At 37.4% G+C, this 12,686-nt stretch overlaps 1 pseudogene; it reads left to right on the top strand.

Moving 5' to 3' along the window:
- Positions 1–287: 287 nt before the first annotated feature.
- Positions 288–1,774, top strand: LOC132028061 (dnaJ homolog subfamily A member 1-like; annotated as a pseudogene).
- The last annotated feature ends 10,912 nt before the right edge of the window (positions 1,775–12,686 follow it).

Raw genomic sequence — 12,686 nt, 5'->3', positions numbered from 1 at the left:
CACCCTCAGCAACACTTCTTGTTTTCTGGTTGTTCATTTTAGCCATTCTGACATGTGTGTGGTATCTCATTTTAATTTTGACTTGCATTTCCCTAATGATGAGTGATAATGTTTATCTTTTCATTTGTGTGTTGTCCATCTGGATGTCTTTTTTGGCAAAATGTCTGCTCACGTCTTTTGCCCATTTTTAAATTGGGCTATTTGTTTTTTGGGTATTGAGTTGTATCAGTTCCTCATATATTTTGTACACTGTCGGAGGCAGGCCCCTGGCCAGGGCAGCCTCCGCCATTAAAAGATGGCGCCTGGGGAACTTTCCAGAACGCTCGGTGAGACGCGGAGGAGCGGCGGCTACCCGAGCTGCGCCCAGCAACGCGCTCCTTCCCGCTCCCCCACATCGGCCTCGGCCCTCTCACCGGCTGTAGAAAATGGTGAAAGAAACCACTTATTATGATGTTTTGGGGGTCAAACCCAATGCCACCCAAGAAGAACTGAAAAAGGCCTACAAGAAACTGGCTTTGAAGTACCACCCTGATAAGAATCCAAATGAAGGAGAGAAGTTTAAACAGATTTCTCAAGCTTATGAAGTACTCTCTGATGCAAAGAAAAGGGAATTATATGACAAAGGAGGTGAACAGGCAATTAAAGAAGGTGGAGCTGGTGGTGGTTTTGGCTCCCCCATGGACATCTTTGATATGTTTTTTGGAGGAGAAGGAAGAATGCAGAGAGAAAGAAGAGGTAAAAATGTTGTGCATCAGCTCTCAGTAACCTTAGAAGATTTATATAATGGTGCAACAAGAAAACTAGCTCTGCAAAAGAATGTGATTTGCGATAAATGTGAAGGCCGAGGTGGTAAGAAAGGAGCAGTTGAGTGTTGTCCCAATTGCTGAGGTACTGGAATGCAAATAAGAATTCATCAGATAGGACCTGGAATGGTTCGGCAAATTCAGTCTGTGTGCATGGAGTGCCAGGGCCATGGGGAATGGATCAGTCCTAAAGATAGATGTAAAAGCTGCAATGGAAGGAAGATAGTTCGAGAGAAGAAGATTCTAGAAGTTCATATTGACAAAGGCATGAAAGATGGCCAGAAGATAACATTCCATGGTGAGGGAGACCAAGAACCAGGACTGGAACCAGGAGATATTATCATTGTTTTAGATCAGAAGGACCATGCTGTTTTTACTCGGCGAGAAGACCTTTTCATGTGTATGGACATACAGCTGGTTGAAGCACTGTGCGGTTTTCAAAAGCCAGTATCTACTCTTGACAACCGAACCATTGTCATCACCTCTCATCCAGGTCAAATTGTCAAGCATGGAGATATCAAGTGTGTGCTAAATGAAGGCATGCCAATTTATCATAGGCCATATGAGAAGGGTCGCCTCATCATCGAATTTAAGGTAAATTTTCCTGAGAATGGCTTTCTGTCTCCTGATAAACTCTCTTTGCTGGAAAAACTCCTACCTGAGAGGAAGGAAGAAGAGACTGATGAAATGGACCAGGTAGAACTGGTGGACTTTGATCCAAATCAGGAAAGACGGAGTCATTACAATGGGGAAGCATATGAGGATGATGAACATCATCCCAGGGGTGGTGTTCAGTGTCAGACCTCTTAATGGGGCCAGTGAATAACACTGCTGGCATCTTATGTGCAGTAGTGAATGAGTGAAGGACTATAATCATATCTCACTACTTGCTATTGTTTTTGTTTTAATATTCAACTATAGTAGTGTTTTAAAAGTTAAATGAAGAATAAACTCAAATATAAAAGCTCTGACTTTGCCCCGTATGTATGATGACTTCAGTGTGGAAGATAAGTTTAATATTTGTAAAAACTGCTTTCAAAAAAAATCTCCCCTAGCATTTGTTAGGCCATACCTTGTAATTAATTTCAGTTCTATGTATATGAAACAGCTCAGACTGAAATGCTGGGTGTATGTATTGACTTCAGTGTATGACCCTTAATTGTTAAGCTATGAAGTTAAAACTTGTATTTAATTGGCAATCAGACAAAGAATTTGTAGAGAAGTGTTGGTCTATAGTTATGTTAAGTGGGATTCATTGTGATGCCTCTGCATTTATTGCCTCAACTGTTACTTGAAGATGGCATGCTATGTAATTTGGCCTGTGGTATCAGTGATAGAAAGGATATCTCTTTAAAGAAGGGGTTTGTCATATGCTGCTGCTTGAGGGCTTGCACTTGTAGAATTGTATTCCCTTCTGTGCCATCTTTTTCTTCCCCCCCTTTTTTAATATATATATATACATATATATATATATATGTATGTATATATATCAGTCCTGGTTATACTTTTTTGCCTTCTTTTTGGACCATGATAAGCTTCAGAGTAGTGGCTTTGGGAGCAGGGTAACTTACAGTGAAGAGACTTTTACGTGGAGAAGTTTGCATGTATGAGATAGGAAGGTTTTTTTTTTTTTTAAGGTATGTTACAGGCTTACTTTAAATAACGCTCTGAAGTAACTGTAATTTAATGTTGGTAGTATAGCAAATTATGATGAATAGCTTTAATTGTATGTTTAAAAAGTCATGTTCACAAGCTTAAATCTGGTTATCAGAATTAAGCAATTGGAATGTATGAATGTCTCCTTAATATACTGATTACAAAGCAAAAAAAAAAAAAAAAAGATGGCGCCTGGCTAGTTGCCAGGTTAGGATTGCCTTGTGAGTCTAAGCAGAATGCCCAAAGAGGAAGTAAACAGCATTGGTTGCTAGCGAAGTTGTTCGTTTAGGTGCGCAGCCTGATTTGCTCCCTCCTGTACCCTGCTCACTGATTGGTCATGTAAACGTATATAAGTGTATAGTAAGTGTATAGACTTGCAGAAATAAAGAGAGAGAAGATACATCTGAACTGGGGATTCTTGTCGTCCTTGCGGGTCGAGGGCTGAAACCCGGGAACTAAATAAAGGAATCTTGCAAGGTAATCTGCAGGAAAGTGGGGAGTAAAGGTCCGCAGGTAAGTGGGGACATTAGCCACATTCAAAAGTGGGAATTCCGCAGTAAAGCAGGGAGTAAAGGCCATGTTCAAAAGTGGGAATTCCGTGGTAAAGTGGGGAGTAAAGGTCGACTGAAGTATATGCGTGTAAAAAGTTAATTTGCTATTTAGTTTCTTTAACGTCAACGTCTGTTGTCTGTGTGTTCATAATGGGATCTGAAGTATCTAAAGTGCGGTTGGAAGGGTCTTTAAAAGACCTGCTGAAAGCCAATGGAACTCCACTAAAAGCAAAAACTGCTCTGGCCTTTTTGAATACAGTGGAAAAGGCGGCTCCATGGTTCCTAGATGAAGGCTTGCTAAACATACCTCAATGGGACCACCTGTGATCCAAGGTTCAAGGATTGCTACTCCAGGTTTCTTTTCATATCCATTAGCATGATAAATGGTTCTCCACCCTCTCACTTTCAATCTGGTGGTGTCTTTGGGTCTAAGATGAGTGTCTTCTAGACAGAATATCAATGGATCTTGTTTTCTTCCTTTTTTAATCCAACCTGATACCCTATGTCCTTTGATTGTAGTTCTAAATCCATTTATATTCAGAGTAATTATTGAAAGATATGAAGTTAATGTCATTGTATTACCTGTAAAGTTATTATTTCTGTAGATTTTCTCTGTTCCTTTCTGGTCTTTGTTACTATGGCTCTTTGTTCAAAGGATCCCCTAATATTTCTTGCAGGGTTGGTTTAATGTTCACAAATTCCTCTGGTTTCTGTCCTGGAAACTCCATTTGGTTTCTCTCATTCTATTCTGACTGACAGCCTTGCTTAATAAAGTATTCTTGGCTGCATATTTTTCCTGCTTAACACATTGAATATATCATGTCAGTCTTTTCTGGCCTTCCAGGTCTCTGTGGACAGGCCTGTTGCCATCCTTATGTTTCTACAATTGTAGGTTAAAAACCTCCTGTCTTGAGCTGCTTTCAGGATTTTTTCTTTATCTCTGAAATTTGCAAGCTTCGCTTTATGTTGGAGTGTTGACCTATTTTCATTGATTTTGAGAGGGGTTCTCTGTGCCTCCTGGATCTGAATGACTATTTCCATCCCCAGATTAGGGATGTTCTCATCTATAATATAATGTTCTCATCTATAATGTTCTCATCTCATCTCATCTTCAAATAAACCTTCTCTCCTGTCTTTATCTTCTGGGACCTATATTATCCAGATATGATTTTCCCTTAAAGAATCAATTATTTCTCAAAGTCTGCTTTATGATCCAGTAGTTGTCTTTCTCTTTTCTACTTGGCTTCTTTATTTTCCATCATTTTGCCTTCTATATCACTCACTTGCCATTCTGCTTCATTTATCCTCGATGTTAGAGCCTCCATTTTTTATGCATCCCAGTAATAGTATTTTTAATTTCAACCTGTTTAGATTTTAGTTCTTTTATTTCTGCATTAAGGGATTTTCTAATGTCTTCTACCCTTTTTTCAAGCCCCACGAGCATCTCTACAATTGTTACTTTAAATTCTAGTTCAGGGCACCTGGGTGGCTCAGTGGGTTAAGCTGCCGTCTTCGGCTCAGGTCATGATCTCAGGGTCCTGGGATCCAGTCCCATGTCCGGCTCTCTGCTCAGCAGGGAGCCTGCTTCCCTCTCTCTCTCTCTCTGCCTGCCTCTCCATCTACTTGTGATTTCTCTCTGTCAAATAAATAAATAAAATCTTTTAAAAATAAATAAATAAATAAATAAATTCTAGTTCAGACATCCTACTTATATCCATATTGATTAAATCCATGGCAGAGAGTACTACCTTCTGTTCTTTCTTTTGCAGTGAATTTCTCTATCTAATTGTTGTGTCCATAAAAGAAAGAAGAAGGGGGAAAAAAGAAAAGAAAGAAAAAACAGTGATAATAACAACAACAAAAAGAGAACTTCAGGAAGTATTTCCGGTGTCACTGGTGTCAGGAAGTATTTCACCTGTGCACACTCTGCTGTTGTGTTTTGACTCCTTTTTCTCACTGATTCATCCTCTACAGAGTTCCTCCTTGCTTGTAGTGGGGAGTGTTTGGATCATTAAGTAGGTATGCTTTGATTTGTCAAGTACAGCCTGCAGAAGAAGAAAGAAAAAAAAAAGAAGGAAAAAGAAAAGGCCAGATCCAAGATAAGAGAAAAAGAAATGGAATAAAAAATGCAAACAGAGGGGAGGAGGGGAAAGATGGTGGAGGAATAGGATACCAACCCTGAATTGAGCTACATATCTACCAGGGTACTTTGAACACCCATGAAATCCACCTGAGATGTAAAATTACACACTTCTGGATCTCTACCAGGGCAGAGGATCATCAGTGGAGAGATACAGAGGAGTTGGGAGTCTGTGGACAAATATCAGAGGATAAACAGAAGGGGGAGGGAGCCATCAGAAGCAAGCCATTGGAATGTAATACCCCAATGCAAAAGTGCCTGTACCAATAGTAACTTGGAGACCAGTGGCTGTGAGTCAGGAAGGGACTGATAATAGCACTCAAACAAAACAAAGGGACTTAAGGGATAGTTTCTGGGACCAGCAGCCACAGGTGTGGACCCAAGCCCAAGGTCCCAGGTGGCCACATCTGGGACCTTTCCACACCTGAGTGCATCTAGTGCAGGCTACAGTTGGCGGTCCCTAGAGCTGGTGGCTGCTATGACCATCACAGCCACCTCCACTGCCTCCACCATCACCAGGGCTGAGCATACCTGGCATGGACTTGAGTCAGTGGTCCCAGAAATGGCAGCCATGGGACTGGGCTTGCCCAGACCAGTATCACTCATGGTTTTGGTGGCACAGAGACACAGAAACAAACAGGAGACTTGGGCAACCACAGAGACAATGGTTGGGGTGTGCACCCCCTGTAGAAGGCTGCAGTGTTCAACAGAGTTTGCAGAGAAGGGGAGTCTGTGTGTTCTGGACCATTCAGAGAGGAGCAGACTGTGGCTTCTCCCTGAGGCAGAGGTCCAGGTATGCACATTTTACATTGCTCTAACCTTCTAAAAAGGCACAAAAAGCTGCCAGAGAATGGAAGCCTCCAGAGAGCAGAAGCCCCCCACACTGGTTTCCATGGAGCTCAGCCCCTTGATAGGGGCAGGACAACTCTGCCCAAGCAGGACTGACTGAAAAACAACAAAGCAGGCCACTCCCCAAGAAGACAAGCGAAAGAAACAAGAGGACATCAACCCCAGGGTCCCCAAAAAACTGTAAAAGCCCAGCATCAAGGGAAATCAATATACTAAGTTCCTGGTATTGCCTCAGAGCCTGTATATTTCTTAGATACAACTTTTTTCATTTTTTTTTTAATTCATTCTCATGGTTCTTGTTCTTTTATTTTTTTTTACTTACTTACATTTCAACTAGATGTTTAATACAGCATATTCCAAAGTAACTTTTTAACTCGAACTTTTTTCATACATATACTTTTTTTTATTTAGATACATATAGATAATATAGATATGTACTTCAATGTAGTCTTTTCTCCCTATTCAATACTATCTCTCTCTCTTTCACTATATATATGTATTATATATATAATATATATATAATTTCATTGTGTCATTTGTTTCTTTCTGTTTTATATATATAATTATATTTTATGTGTATATTATTATATACATATAAAATGCAATTTTATATGTATATACATGTATATGTATTATATATAATATATATTATATATATCATTTCATGGTGTCATTTATTTCTCTAATTCTGTGTTAGATATATAATTATATTTTATATGTGTATATTATTATATACATATATGTATGTATATGTATTTAAATTTATATATACTTATATTTATATGTACATGTATTTATATTTATATATTTATATGTATATTATTATATACATGTATGTATATAATATATATATTTATATATACAAATTTTATATATTTGTGTATATATAAATTACATATATATTTAAATATATATATTTATACATATAAATATATACATATATTATATACATACATGTATATAATAATATACACACATAAAATATAATTATATATAACACAGAATTAGAGAAATAAATGACACAATGAAATATTCCAATGTCAGAATTATTGGGACCCCTGAGAGTGTGAAGAGAGAGAGAGAGAGGTCTAGAAGATAAAGTTGAGCAAATCCTAGATGAGAATTTCCCTAATCTGGGGAATGGAACAAGTATTCATGTCCTAGAGACAGAGAGGACACCCCCCCCCAAGATCAACAAGGACAGAAAGACCTCCAGACATGTGATTATGAAATTTGCAAATTGTAAACTCAGAGAAATTATCTTAAGGGCATCTAGGGGGAAGAGATTCCTAAAATACAGAAGGAGGAACACCAGAATAACGTCAGACCTGTCCACATAAATATCAAGGGAGGTTCTATAAAAGAAGAAAGACCCCCCCCAAGAGTAATATAGAACAGAAATTTACAGAGACAATCTATAAAAACAATGTCCTCACAGGCAACATGATGATAATAAAAATATCTTTCAATAGTCACTCTCAATGTGAATGGCCTAAATGCTCCCATAAAATGGCACAGGGTTGCAGATTGGATAATAAGACAGGACCCACCCATATGCTGTCTATAAGAGATGTATTTTGAACCTAAAGATACAACCAGACTGAAAGTGAAGGGATGGAGAACCATCTTTCATTCCAAGCCTCAAAAGAAAGCTGGGGTAGTGATTCTTATATCTTATATTCTTATATCAGACAGATAAGATTTTAAGCCAAAGGCTGTAGTCAGAGATACAAAAGGACATTGCATCATTCTTAAAGGGTCTGTTCACCAAAATATCTAACAATAGTAAATATTTATGCCCCCAGCATGGGAGTAGTCAATCACATATGCCAACCGTTAACTAAAATAAAGAAGCATATTGATAATAATACATTAATAGGAGATTAATAATTAATTATATATTAGTAGGAGACCTTAGCACTCCACTCTCAGCAATGGACAGATCATCTCTGCAGAAAATCAACAAAGGAACAAGAGCTTTAAATGACACACTGGACCAGATAGACTTCATAGATACGTACAGAACATTCCACCTTAAAACAACAAAATACTCATTCTTCTCAAGCTCCCCTGGAACTTTCTCTAGAATAGAACACATACTGGGTCACAAATCAGGTATCAACCAATATCAAAAGACTGAAATTATTCTCTACATATTCTCAGGCCACAATGCTTTGACTGGAACTCAATCATAAGAAAAAGTTTGGAAGAAATTCAAATACTTAGAAGTTAAAGATAATCCTGCCCAAGAATATTTGGTTCAACCAGGAAATCAAAGAAGAACTTAAACAAATTGTGGAAACCAATGAGAATGAAAACACATAGAATACAGCAAAGGAAGTCCTAAAATGTAAATACATAGTCATCTAAGCCTCACTCGAAAAAATAGAAAAATCCTGAATATGCAAACTCTCTTTATATCTTGAAGAACTGGGGAACCAACAACCTAAGCCTAACCCCTGCATAAGAAGGGAAATAATAAATATTAGGGCAGACATTAATGAATTAGAAACCAGAAATAACAGTAGAAGACATCAGCAAAACTAGATGCTGGCTCTTTGAAAGAATTAATAAGATCGATAAACCACCAGGCAAATTTATCCAAAAGGACAGAGAAATGACTCAAATTAATAAAATTATGAAGGAAAGGGGAGAGATTACAACTAACACCAATAAAATAGAAACAATCATCAGAAATTAATATCAATAGCTATATGCCAATAAGTTAAGAAACCTAGAAGAAATGGATACATTTCTAGAAGCCTACAAACTTCCAAGACTAAAACAGGAAGAAATTGATAACCTAAATAGGCCAATAACTAGGAATGAGATTGAAGCAGTGATTAAAAACCTCCCAAAAAAAAAGAGTCCAGGACCTGATGGATTCCCTGGGGAACTCCACCAAAAATTCAAAGAAGAAATAATACCTATTCTCCTGAAGCTGTTTCAAAAATTAGAAACAGAGGGAAAACTTCCAGACTCTTTATATGAGTCCAGCACTACCTTGATCTTCAAACCAGGCAAAGACCCCACCAAAAATGAGAGTTTCAGACCAGTATCCCTGATGAATATGGATGCCAAGATTCTCAACAAGATCTTAGCTAACAGAATCCAACAGGATATTAAAAGAATTATCCACCACAATCAGGTGGGATTTGTCCTGGCAATGCAAGTGTAGTTCAACATTCACAAATCAATCAATGTGATAGAACACATTAATAAACAAAGACAGAAGAACCACGTGGTTCTCTGAATTGATGCAGAAAAACATTTGACAAAATATAGCATCCTTCCCTGATTAAAACTCTTCAGAGTATAGGCATAGAGGGATCATACCTCAATATCATAAAAGCCACCTATGAAAATCCCACAGTGAATATCATTCTCAATGGGGAAAAGCTGAGAGCCTTTCCAATAAAATCAGGAACACGACAAAGGATGCCCAATACCACCACTATTGTTCAACATAGTGCTAGAAGTCCTAGCAACAGCAATCAGACAACAAAAAGAAATTAAAAGTATTCGAATTGGCAAAGAAATAGTCAAACTCTTTCTTAGATAACATGATACTTTCTGTGGAAAACCCCAAATTACTAGAATTCACACATCAATTCAGGAATGTGGCAGGATACAAAAGCAATGCACAGAAATCAGTTACTTTCTTATACATTGACAGTGAAACTGTAGAAAGAGAAATTAGAGAATTGATTCCATTTGCAATAGCACCAAAAACCGTAAGATACCCTGGAATAAACCTAACCAAAGAGATAAAGGATCTATACCCTAGGAACTACAAAACACTCATGAAAGAAACTGAAGAAGACACAAAAAGATGAAAAAATTTTCCATGCTCATGGATCAGAAGAGTAAAGATTGTTAAAATGTCTATGCTTCCCAGAGCAATCTATACTTTTAATGCCATCCTAATCAAAATACCAATGGCATTTTTCAAGGTGCTGGAACAAAGAATCTTAAAATTTGTATAGAACCAGGAATGATCCCAAATCACCAAGGCAAGGCTGAAAAAGAAAAACAATTCTAGGGCCATCCTTTTTCTTGATTTCACACTATATTACAAAACATGATGACCAAGACAACATGGTACTGGCACAAAAGCAGATACATAGACCAATGAAACAGAAGAGAGAGCCCAGATATGGACCCACAATTCTATGGTCAAATAACCTTTGACAAAGCAAGAAAAAATATCCAGTGGGGGGGAAAAACAGTCTCTTCAATACATGGTGCTGGGAAAATTAAGCAGCTATGTATAGAAGAATGAAACTCAATCATTCTCCTACACCATACACAAAAGTAAACTCTAAATGGATGAAATACCTCAATGTGAGACAGGAATCCATCAATATCCTAGAGGAGAACATAGGCAGTAACCTCTTCGACATCAGCCACAGCAACTTCCTTGAAGTCATGTCTACAAAGGCAAGGGAAACAAAAGCAAAAATGAACTTTTGGGGCTTCATCAACATAAAAAGCTTCTGCACAGCAAAGGTAACAGTCAATAAAACAAAGGCAATGCATGAAGTGGGAGAAGATATTTGCAAATGACAGATAAAGGATTGGTATCCAGGATCTATAAAGAACTTCTCAAACTCAACACCCAAAAAACAAATAATCAAGTCAAAAAGTAGGCAGAAGACATAAACAGACACTTCTCCAAAGAAGACATACAAATGGCTAACAGGTACAGGAAAAAAATGTTCATCATCACTAGCCATCAGGGAAATTCAAATCAAAGTTACACTGAGATATCACCTTACACCTGTTGGAAAAATTAACAAGGCAAGAAACAACAAGTGTTGGAGAGGATGTAGAGAAAGGGGAACACTCTTACAGTCTTGGTGGGAATGCCAGTTGGCACAGCCTCTTTGGAAAACAGTGTGAAGTTTCCTCAAAAATTTGAAAATAGAACTACCATATGACCCTGCAATTGCACTACTAGGTATTCATCCCAAAGATAAAGATGTAGTGAAAAGAAGGGCCATATGTACCTCAATGTTCATAGCAGCAATGGCTACAATTGCCAAACTATGGAAAGAGCCAAGATGCCCTTCAACAGATGAATGTATAAAGAAGATATGGTCCATATATACTATGGAATATTACAGCTCCATCACAAAGAATGAATACCCAACTTTTGTATCAACATCGATAGGACTGCAGGATATTATGCTGAGTGAAATCAGTCAAACAGAGAGAGTCAATTATCAAATGGTTTCACTTACTTGTGGAACATAAGGAATAACATGGAGGACGTTAGGAAAAGGCATAGTTAGGGGAATCAGAGTGGGAGACAAACAATGAGAGGCTATGAACACCAAGAAACACACTGAGGCGAGGGGAGTGAGCGGATGGGTGAGCCTGCTAATGGGCATTAAGTAGGGCATGTATTGCATGGAGCACTTAGTGTTATATGCAAACAATGAATCTTGGAACACTACATCAAAAACTAATGATGTACTGTATGGTGACTAACATTAATTAATTAATTAAACTGTGTATATATTTTTACTGTTTGTAATAGTTCTTTTTAATTTTTATTTAAATTCAATTAGTCAAGGTATAATACATCATTTGTTTATAATTATTGGGATTTTAATGTCTTCAAGAAAAAAATTTAGGTTTTCTAATATATCATACTGTGATACATGGGATTTTTTAAAGATTTTATTTATTTATTTACTTGTCAGAGTGGGGGAGAGAGAGAGAGAGCACAAACAGTGAGAGCAGGAATAGGGAGAAACAGACTCCCCACTGAGCAAGGATTCTGAGGTGGGACTCCATCACAGCACCTGACCTGGTATGACCTGAGTTGAAGACAAATGCTTAACTAACTGAACCACCCAGGCATTCCAACATGGAAATTGTTAAATATTTAATAGAAGTACAAAACTACACAGATATAAATTTCTGCTATTGTTAGAAAAATGACTATATAAATGGAGTGGAAATTGAAACACTTCTAGTGAGGTAAATAAATCCAAAGTGGCATACATAAAAAGCAACACGTGGGTTTCATAAAGTATTTGAGATTGTATAATACATTTGTATTTTGGGGAATCTTGATCTGTATTCACTGTGTGAAGGAAACATAGTTATATTCACACTTACATCATGATCCACAATTAAATCAGATATAATCAAAACTATATAATAAACTCAAGTATTGTTTGGATCTAAAGTATATGCCTGTGTAAATATAAAATATTTTGACTGATAAAGATAATCTAGCATAATCAGCAAGTGTAGTTGCTGTCATTTTTCTGATAGATATTTCACATTAGAGAAGATCTTTTTTTTAAAAAAGGCATCCAAATAATCACAAGCATAAATTTCTGACAATTATTTTAGGAAGGGTCAAAGACAGCCCCATCCATGTGCAGCAATCTCAAACATTTTTGTAAAGATTTATTTACTTACTTGAGAGAGAGAGAAAGGGCATGAGCAGATGGGGGGGGGGCAGATGGAGAAAGAATCTAATGCAAACTCCCCACTTAGCTCAGAGCCCAATGTGGGGTTCGATCCCTAGCCAAAATTAAGAGTCAGACACTCAACCTACAGAGCCACCCAGGCAACCCTCAAACATGTTTTATTCCATGTATCTGGTCATTTTGGTCATTTATTTTATATGTTGATGAAATGTCCAAAGTAAAATTTATTAATGCCTTA

The sequence above is a fragment of the Mustela nigripes genome, chromosome 12 (assembly GCF_022355385.1).
Source record: "Mustela nigripes isolate SB6536 chromosome 12, MUSNIG.SB6536, whole genome shotgun sequence".
Lineage (NCBI taxonomy): Eukaryota > Metazoa > Chordata > Mammalia > Carnivora > Mustelidae > Mustela > Mustela nigripes.
The sequence above is the reverse complement of the archived record's forward strand: the minus strand, read 5'-3'. Positions and strand labels throughout refer to the sequence as shown.